The following is a 10,566-nucleotide window of genomic DNA, read 5'->3' on the forward strand; positions in this document are numbered from 1 at the left end:
ACTAAGTCTAGATATTCTTAAAGTCAAAGGAAACACTTGATGTTCCATCAATTCTGCCGGTTTTCTCTTCAAGAGATTCAAAGAAGTCTGCCACATCCGAATTTTTCATATGGGATGGGTCAAATATGTCATTATCCTGGTATGCAAAATTTACTTCCACATTTTTCTTTTTTCCCTTCAAGGATGCTTGATAGAGATCAACTAAGTTTTTTAATGTACGATAGATACATGGCCAATGCCCAATCATTCCGCATCGAAAACATTTATTTTCAACACTTTTTGAACTCTTATGTTGTGAAGCTTTTCCTTTGTGATCATCATTTTGTGTGGTTCTTTTGAAATTTGAATGATTAGAACGATCACCACGAAAATAATAATTATTTCTTCCTCTGCCATGATCACGACCTCAACCACAACTTCGACCATGATTATTATTAAAATTCACAGCATTCACTTCAGGGAATAGTGTCGTTCCGATTGGTCGAGATTCGTGATTTTTTTTATCAATAACTCCTTATTATGTTTGGCCACGAGAAGACATGAAATCAGTTCATGATATTATTTAAAACCTTTAGCTCGATATTGCTATTGCAGGAGCATATGCGAGACATGAAATGTAAAAAATGTCTTCTTTAACATATAAACATCAGTAATTTTCTCTCTACATAACAAAAATTTCGAACTGATTTTAAAAATGTGGAGTTGTAATCACTTACTGATTTGAAATCTTCTAACTTCAAGTGCATCCACTCATAACAAACTTTAGGAAGAATAACTTTTTTTTTATTTTTTTTTTTATGATCATATCTCTCTTTCAAATTTTTCCACAAGATATGAGAATCTTTCATTGTAAGATGCTCCATTTTCAATCATTTGTAGAGATGATGATAAAGAAAAATCATATCTTTTGCTTTGTCCTAACTGAATGTCATATTTTCTTTTTTAATAAGTCTCCCCAAGATTCATAGCATCTAGGTGAATTTTGACATCAAACACCCATGACAAATAATTATTGTCGTTAATATCAAGTGCAGCAAATTCTAATTTTGTAAGATTTATCATGGAAACACTGTAATAAAATAGTGTATTTATATTAAAAATTTAATAGATATTGAATATGCAAAATAACATTAAATTTATTAATTATGGCGAAGGAAAAACTGACATACCTTTAGGACCCACTTTTAGCGAGAAAAATAATAGGAGCTCGTGTTGATAACGTGTTGTGAATTTGAGAAGTATACAGGTGCACAATGATAACACAAATATGAAGAAAATATAATATAATATAATAATAAAATAAATAAATTTAAAATAAATATAATATAATATGTAAATATATAAATAACAAAAAGTAAATAAAATAACAAAAAATGAATTTCTCCACTTTCTCTAATCTTTTTAGATTGATCACCAATATGTTTATGCCTTTCAAAACCCACCAAATACCACTATTTATAGGTAATTTGACAAGTAAGAGGTGGATTACACGGACAACAATAGTGTGTAATCTTGAAACACATGAACAAAATATAGGGTAATGGATAAGTGACACATGGACAATGGATATTAATAATGGACATCTATATTACACTTAATTTAACATATTTATAATAATCATATACTTAAAAACACTTTTTATGAGCATTTAGAAGGTCTTCCAAACATACTCTAACTGTACAGGTTGTTGCCTGCCAATTAAATTTCAATACTTTAATTATGAAATAATTGAATAAATTCAACGTGCTGGTCAAGTAGCAACAATATTATATATCACTATTGAATCATATGTGAGCTTATCAATGAAACTTAACCTTAATCATGCAAACAAGCTTTTAGAGGTTTTTTTTCCCTTAATACGTGGAGTGGAACAATCGACTCTCAGAACTCGAAATTGATAGCATAAGTTCATGTTAGTCAAGTTATACTCATGCTGACAGCTTTTAGAGTATTAGGTATCTTGATAGTTCCATTAGTGACTATTCTAAAAAGAAAAAAGTAACGAGGTTTAATTATATTATCGTAGAGACATTGCAACATTGATTGAAATTGTATTCTCGTCGAATGAGATATCAACTACCATATCATAGATGAACCATTGAACTAAAAAAAGAAAGATTCTTTTTTTTTTTTTTTTTTTTACAATCATCTGGCTCTTAAGCTTAGAGAAACAAATATCTATTTAACCTTCTGTTTGCCTTTTTAAATTTGAGACAGTAGCTTCTAATTGCTTGCAATTCGTGAACAACTTGGGAAATTTGTACCGATGACCTATTTTTTGGGTCCAAAATGTCAAATGACCCATTTATAAAAGATAATATCAATTGACCCTCTGCTGACATCATCGTCATACCAAATTACATAAATTGCCCTTACCTCTTCGTCTTCTTACATTTTTACTGAAAACCAACCAAAACTAAAAAATCTTCATTCAAATTTCCCAAGGCTAACGACTTCGTATCGTTTATAAAATAAAGACTCTTTAGAATCCATCATTTCGGCTTGCAAACGATTCCATTACCGCCGAAAAATCGAATATGATTGGTAAATCTTTCAATCTATACCTGAAAATGTCTTAAACTGATCGGTAATGGAGCTTTGTGGGTCGTTCTGGATTTAGAAATACTGTGAACCTATGGTTTTTTTTGTTTTTTTTTTTTTAGTTTTCAATGTTATATGTGGTTGAAGACGAGTAGAAAGAGTTTGTGAGCAAGATAAGTGAGAGTGAAATCGGTAGAGCGATACTAGAGAGAGTGACACCAGAAAGGGTTAGTTTTTCTAGGGTTTAGAAATACTATGAACCTATGGTTTTTTTGTTTGCTTTTCTGGTTTTCAATATTTTCTGTGGTTCAAGACGAGTAAAAAGAGAGAATGTGAGCAAGATAAGTGAGAATTACTAGAGAGAGCGACACCGGAAAGAGTGACACCAGAGAGAGTGATACCGAAGAGAGCGACGCCAGAGAGAGCGATGCCAGCGAGAGTGATGCCAGCGAGAGCGTACTAGCGAGATTTAAACAGAATGTTTTTTTACATTTTTTTCTGAATGAGTTTACTGATTGAATCTTTATTTCATGCAAGAGTGATTTAAGATGGCAAAACGTTTCAGAATACCCGTAGCCAACCGATTTTCCGGTCAAGTAACGAGCTTGGCGCACATTGCTAATGCAAACAAGATTGTGAAGGAGAAGCTTACCCCAAGGCAGTTAGACATGTTCAAAAGAACAGTTTTTGGGCGATTTGTAGACGTTGTCATGGTGTTTAACAGCCCAATTATCCATCATGTGTTGCTGAGAGAAGTGAAAAGGATGAGATCTGACTCAATGTCATTCTTTATTTGTGGAAAGGTCGTCACTTTTTCAAAGGATGATTTTTTGTTGATGATTGGTTTGTGGCGATCCCCAACACGAGTTGATCAAAATGAGCAGTCCTCGTATGAACTTGCAATCAAGTATTTTGGTAATCGAGTGACGAAGAACACCTTACATGTCCGTCTACTTGAAGAAAAATACAAGGAGTTGGAGTTTAAAAATGATGAGGATGCTGTGAAGATCACAGTAGTCTACTATACTGAGGTTGCAATGATAGGAAAGAACAAATAGAAAAATGCAGTGGACCTCTAACGTTTTAAGGACGTTCAAAACATAGAGTACTACAACAATCTTGATTGGGGTACCATTATTTGGGAGAGGACACTGGATGCCCTAAAGACTGCATTGAACGATAAGAATAGTCTATATAAGACAAAGGTGAAAGGAAATAAAAATTACGTTGTGAAGTACTCTCTGCATGGATTTCCACAAGAGTTCCAGGTAAATTTGATTAACATAATAATCTTGTTGTTTGATATTTAACATTACTTGTTCTTAATATATATTAAATTATTTAGGTATGGACGTACGAGATCCTAACTGCATCGATGGTTGGGAACATTGCAAAATAAAGGAGAAAGGTAGCTTTGCCCCGCATATTATGATGGTCATACTCCCACTCAGTGTCTTTCAAGGTACTTGAGAGAGAGATATTTGAGTCTAACAATGTACGTTTACTCTATGCATAATATGTTTATCTGGTTGTTAAATTGACACTAACCAGTTTGCTGGGTTGTTAATGCAGATAAATGTTAAAGAGGGTACTATCATGACAAACACCGAGAGGGAGTTTTGGGATACCTCAGTGGACAGACGACTTATATTTGATCTAAGTGCTAATGATGATAGTGCTGAAAGTGGCAATAAGTCGAGTAGTGATGGGGATAGTTCTGAAATTGAAAGAGATGGTGGTGATCATCGTAGAGATGACAATGATGAATGTGGAAGGGTGGAGGGAGGGATGAACACAAGTATTCTGAGCACGAGGATGCTAAATGTGGAATGGTGGAAGGAGGAACATACACACCTAGTGATGATATGTTCCATGATGTGGTAAGGGACGTATGCAATGAGGACAAGTTGAACCCACCTGATGTCCATCTTACAAACTCCCATAGAGAGCGATCTATGGATGAAGATTGTCTTGAGTGTGCTGCCCGTAGGGAGGGAGCCAATCCCGATGATTCTATTTATTCGTACCTACGGACCATTGATAGCTCACTATCGAGATTGGATGGTCGTATATCGAGTTTAGATAGTCGTGTATCTAATATGGAGGAAACCATGACAGACATGAAAGGACAATTATCAGCCATCCTGTCACTGTTGCAGTCTATGTGCAAGGTTTGCATTTACTATCATTTTATGTCTTTACGTGTTTAATTTTTATGTGTTCATGAACTCATCATTTTACTTTACTAATTAAAGGGTTCCACGGTGAATGAGGAGATGACAAGGTCACTCATTCCATCTCGGGATCCCGATACCACTGATGCGATTGTCTCTGATATTCCCATCTTCGATCCCCCTGTAGAGCCTCAAAATACCACCACTTCACCTACTCCCATCCCCCCCTTTAGAGCTCGATACCACCACAACATCACTAATTGATGTCGAACCTATAGAGGCCGACGTTCCACAAACAGAGCCTGACATGTATGCCTTACTCACCATGCCACATACAGGGGTCGACATGTCTGACATCCCAGAGACCAACACTTCTAGGATTGTTACGACCACAGAAGGAGATACACTGGTGAGTAGTTTATTGATCAGTAATCTTTGTTTATATTTTTTATATTTCTTGATGAGTAACTTTTTGTTATCTGTTTATATAGGAATCTAGAAGAACTACTCGTAAGAGAAAAGTTGTTGATAAATATACACCTCTAGCTCTAGTAAATAAGAAAAGTGTGGTTAAGCATCCTCTCCCAAGTGTAGCTACGTCACTATCTAGAGCGATTATCGCATACGATGTAGCACATGACGTTCCACACAATATCAGTATAGAAATGATGGGCTGAATCTCAGACGTGAATACCAAAAACAAGGTTCGAGAGAATTCCTTTAAACCACTTGCCAAACAATTCTTCAAGGAATTGATTTTCTCGAGTTCGTGGGTCGAGTGCGATGTAAGTTTCCTAGTCTTGAATTCTTTACAGTTAGATATCTTGTACTTTTACTGACATATTAATTTTTTGTGCAGACCATAAATACTTTATTTTATTTTATGAAAGAAACATTTTATACCTAGTTTGACATGTGCATGCAAAAATTCACCATCTTGCCAATTGGTGTATCGATAAATTTTGATATATTTTGTTATGCAGAGTCATTTTACTATGGTATATTTTGTTACATAACTTCTCATTTTATTTGGTAGAGTCACCTTAATGCTCGTGGCGGGGTATTTAAATGAATAAAGAATAAGACACTTCTAGAGGTTGCCCTAGCATGGGAGGATGAAGATACATACAAGGACTACATCACCGGTAAATTCGATGTCAAATGGGCAAATGTGAATTTCGTTTATATGGCAATGAATATTAGTGAGCACTGGATGGTCCTTGCAATGGACATTAACAAAGGCCACATATTCATGTTTGATTCACTTTTGTCATACACATCAATGACAAAGATGGTGAATTGGCTAGAGCCATTAACCGTCATAGTACCATCCTTACTTCACTACTGTGACGTGGATCGTTCAAAGTCGGACCTATCTACAGCCCGTTAGAAAATCTCGCGACCTATGTATGTTAACATATAGCACGGGTCGCTTGATTGTGACATCTTTGCAATAAAATTACTAGAACACCTATGACTAGTGCTGATCCGTCTATAATCACTTGGGAGAAAATGAATGAATATATGATGTAGTTAGCATGTCAATTATGGGCAAACGCTCCATATTTTTTTATGTGTATAGAACATGTATTTTTTTTGTTTTTTTTGTGTATGAAAAAAAATGTATTTTTTATGTACGTAAAACGTGTATTTTTTAGTGTAAAACATGTTTTTTTTTTTTTATGTATGTAAAACATGTATAAAATAATTTTATCAAAGTTTAAAGTTCAATATTATACATTTTATCAAAACATGTATAATTTAGCTACTACTCTGTTCATTATATCAATGGTATATAAAACATTATATTAAAGCTCAAGGTTCAAAGTTCAAACATTGACAGAGCGAGAGTGAGAGAGTGAGATTTTGAGAGAGAGACTTTGAAAAAATAGAAAGTATGTTACAACATGAAGATTGCTATTATAGAAATACTCCAACTTGTTATTGTTTTTTGTTTACAAGATGAAAGTATGAAGTATGAAGTGTTACAAGTATGAAAAAGTATGAAGTATGTTACAAGTATGAAAAACTAGAAAGTATGTTACAAAATGAAGTATGTTACAAGTATGACGTATGAAAAACTGATCAATGGTATTTATAACAAATGAAATGCTACAAGTTAGTTATAAACTAACTTGGATGAGAGGTGTTTGTGTCACAGTTTCTGGCATTTTCAGCACGTCGCACGGTTGTGAGAGGTTCACTATAATTTTGGCAGTTATGCCCATAATTCCCACACCGACCACATTTCATTTGTCTGCGAAATTCTCCTCTGGATGGTATTCTTCTCACTCTCCATCGCCCAGCTTGTGCCACAAACTTTGAAGGAAGGATAGTCTTTTCTACATATTTAAGAGGTTTCTTCCATTCAGATATGTGGCCAAATGGATTTATAGGCTCTGCATACGCAGTCATTAGAAAGTCTATTGTATAGAATTGACAGTAAAGACTATGAATGGGTATATTTCGTTCCTTGGCAACAACAATTACATGCGAACACGGGATACCAAGCGAGTCGAATTCCTTACACGTGCATTCCTTCGTGTGAAGATTAACAATACCATCCAATCGATTATCTCGCACGTGGACCCAATAATAATCAATAGGCTCAACCCAATATCGTCTGCCCTTATCGGCCTCACTTGCCAATCAGGTTTCACAGTAGTCAGAGTGCAATATCGTTCGAGATGTCTAGTAATTCCTCCATTCGTAGAACCACGATTGGAGCATTCCTCTAACATATCCAATCAAGCATACTATGGGCAATAGTCGATACTCTTTAGTTAACAAATTAAAACACTCTGCACTGTTGGATGTCATGTTATCATATCTTCTTTCCATTTGGTAAACTCGTGCCCACCTTTGAAGACCAATATCTTCCAAATATTTCGTGACAACACCGTCTCGAAAACTATGGAGTTCGTCCATTTTTTCTGGAACTCTATCATGTGAAATTCCTTTGCTGCATCTCTAAATATCCCAATAACCATGTTATCCTTAAAGTTTGTAACAAGATTTGGTTCTACGTGCCACGTGCATAATCCATGAAATTTCGTGGGGAAAAATACACGAATAGTATTGCTAATAGATACCATCCGATCAGACAAAAACACCAGATTATTAGGTTCTCCGATACTGCATTTCAAGTTTTACTTAAACCATTTCCATGATTGATCGGTTTCATTGTCCATTATTGCATATGCTAGTGGGTATAATTGATTGTTCCCGTCCATAGAAACCACAACCAACATGGTGCCTTTGTATTTTCCTTTCAAATGCGACCCATCAACAATTATCACAGGCTGACAGCTTGCGAAACCTTTAATACAAGGCCCTAATGCCATAAACATATACTTGAAATACACCTCATCTTCAAGTTCGATCTCAAAGTCTGTACCTAGATTCTCTAATTTTAACGCTTCTCCATAAGCATGTAGTATGGAGTATGAGTATTCTGGAATACCTCTAGTGAGATCATACGCGACTTCCCTTGCATGCCATGCTTTATCATAACTTATGTTCACGTCTTAATCTCTCCTCATATCCTCAATGATATGACAAGGTTTATAAATACGTCATATTCCCATGAACTTATCTTTAATCAACTGACCAACAACCATAACAGTTGCTTGTCTATGGCCATGATTCAAAATTTCAATGGAACGTGTGTGCGAACTGCAATATTTTGTGATCTTGAATATATCAGACCCTTCCATTTTCATTGCATGAAGGCTCCACTTACAAGTCTCCTCAATACATTTGACGGTGAACAGAGATTTGGTTGACTTCCTGACCCTAAATTCAAAATTTTTGTTGATGGACAAAATAGATAATCTCATTTTCAAGTCCTTTTTGCTCAAAAATAGTTGACCAACTTCAACGTTCTCTGTCCCAGATGAAGAGGTACCAGGCATAATCAACTTTTCCCTATGACTTGAAGACACAGATAGTGGAACCACTGAAACTACTCTAGAATGACGCACATCTCCATGATCATGATCCATTTCATTCAATCTTGTTAGTTGCTCATTAACATCCACTTCAGGACCACAATTTTGCTTTAGATGACCACAATCCATATAATCAAATCTAGATGGTCTCTCATGACCAACAATTGAAGTACCACCCAATTCTAAATTCAATCTCACTGGATTAGTGCGGTCGTTGTCTAGTGATAATGTTGATGGTACAGTGTTGGTAGACAATGGAATATCATCCTCTTCTTAACGAAACTTATATGATTCCTCATATTGTCTGTCCACAGTCATATCATCATAACTCACATTTCCAAACCTCATTCTAATATTTCGTTCTCATTCAATTTCAACGTTACAGATAATTGAAGTCTACTAAGGTCTTCTCGGAAAAGAAGGAAGTGAACATCATCATCATTCCTTAAGTATTGTGGAGGGACTTCATATTCAAGCTTATATTTAACTCTCAGTATAAGATCAAACTCAGAAGAACTAACATTTGTAACCCTGTAAATGTGAGATTTAAGTTCTTCATACTTCAATGAAACAGGCACAATGATTCCTGTCAACTGTCCCCCAATATACGAACTTCCATTCTCATTCCAATCACAAAATATCGAATAAGTAGACACTTTTCTGTCATCCTACAAGGCAAGAGAACATTTTTCATTAAGTTGTACAATCAATTGAAGTGTACTCTCACTCTCTCTTAATCTCGCTCTCTCTCGTAATCTCGCTCCCTCTTAATCTCGCTCTCTCTAAATCTCGCTCTCTCTTAGTCTAGCTCTCTCTCTTACTCTTGCTCTTTCTCACTCTCGTTATATCTATCTCTCACTCTCTCTCTCTCTCAATACAAAATTTCATAATACTACATTTTCAGAAATAACACAACAAAAATAATTAAACAGACTCAAAATTATAAAACACCTTTATGAAAAACCTATTCCGTTAAGAAAAAGCCTCGTCTTGAAAATCGTTGTTCGAAAAATCTCTGTTCAACAAAACACCGTCGAAAACCAGAGAAGTAATCATCGTTGAAATGGAGTTTAGAGTTTAAAGAAATCACCATTGTATTGTGTTTAGGTATTATTGATTTGAGGCTTCCGTCATGAAAATTGTCAAATCATTCGTACACTGACGAGCAATCACATCAAACCAGGAAATTTTAAGCGAGAGCAAGAGTATTTAATCAGAAGAGAGCGAGACTTACCTCGTGAGGCTGGTATAAGAGCAATTTACGTAATTTGGTATGGCAATAATGTCAGCAGAAGATTAATTGACATTATTTGTTAAAAATGGGTCATTTGACATTTTGGACCAAAAAAATGGGTCATCTATACAAATTTTCCTAACAACTTCATTCATGGGCGTTCTCTCTTTAGGTGTAGTTGAAGAGCATGACAGGCCAATTCACAATATCAACCATGCATTTTGGAACTTCTTTGCAACGACAAACTTCATCGATTATCGCTATTTTTTGTATTATCTCTTCATTTCCTTCGTCTCCATGGTGCATTTCTTCAAATAGCAAATAAAGGTCAATTATGACCAATGCTCCATGAGATGGGTTTATTGTAGTGAACATATAAATATCTACACTACTGATAAATGTGTTGTCGGTGGGTATTTTTCCAATGATCATCTCCAATAGTAGTATTCCGTAGCTAAAACTATCTCCTTCAGGAAAAATTCTACTACCAAGACCGTACTCTGCAACTCATTCATTGTTATACCAATAGAAAATCAAAATCAAAATGAAAGATTGCTAATGAAGGATGAAAGAATTTGGATGGAAGAAAAAATACTTGGAGGGATATATTCGATTGAACCCTCGAGGGTAAGTGACTTAAAGATGATTGATCATTTAAAGCTTCCAA

The sequence above is a fragment of the Benincasa hispida genome, chromosome 11 (assembly GCF_027475165.1).
Source record: "Benincasa hispida cultivar pf3 chromosome 11, pf3_genome.v1.1, whole genome shotgun sequence".
NCBI classification, from domain to species: Eukaryota; Viridiplantae; Streptophyta; class Magnoliopsida; order Cucurbitales; family Cucurbitaceae; genus Benincasa; species Benincasa hispida.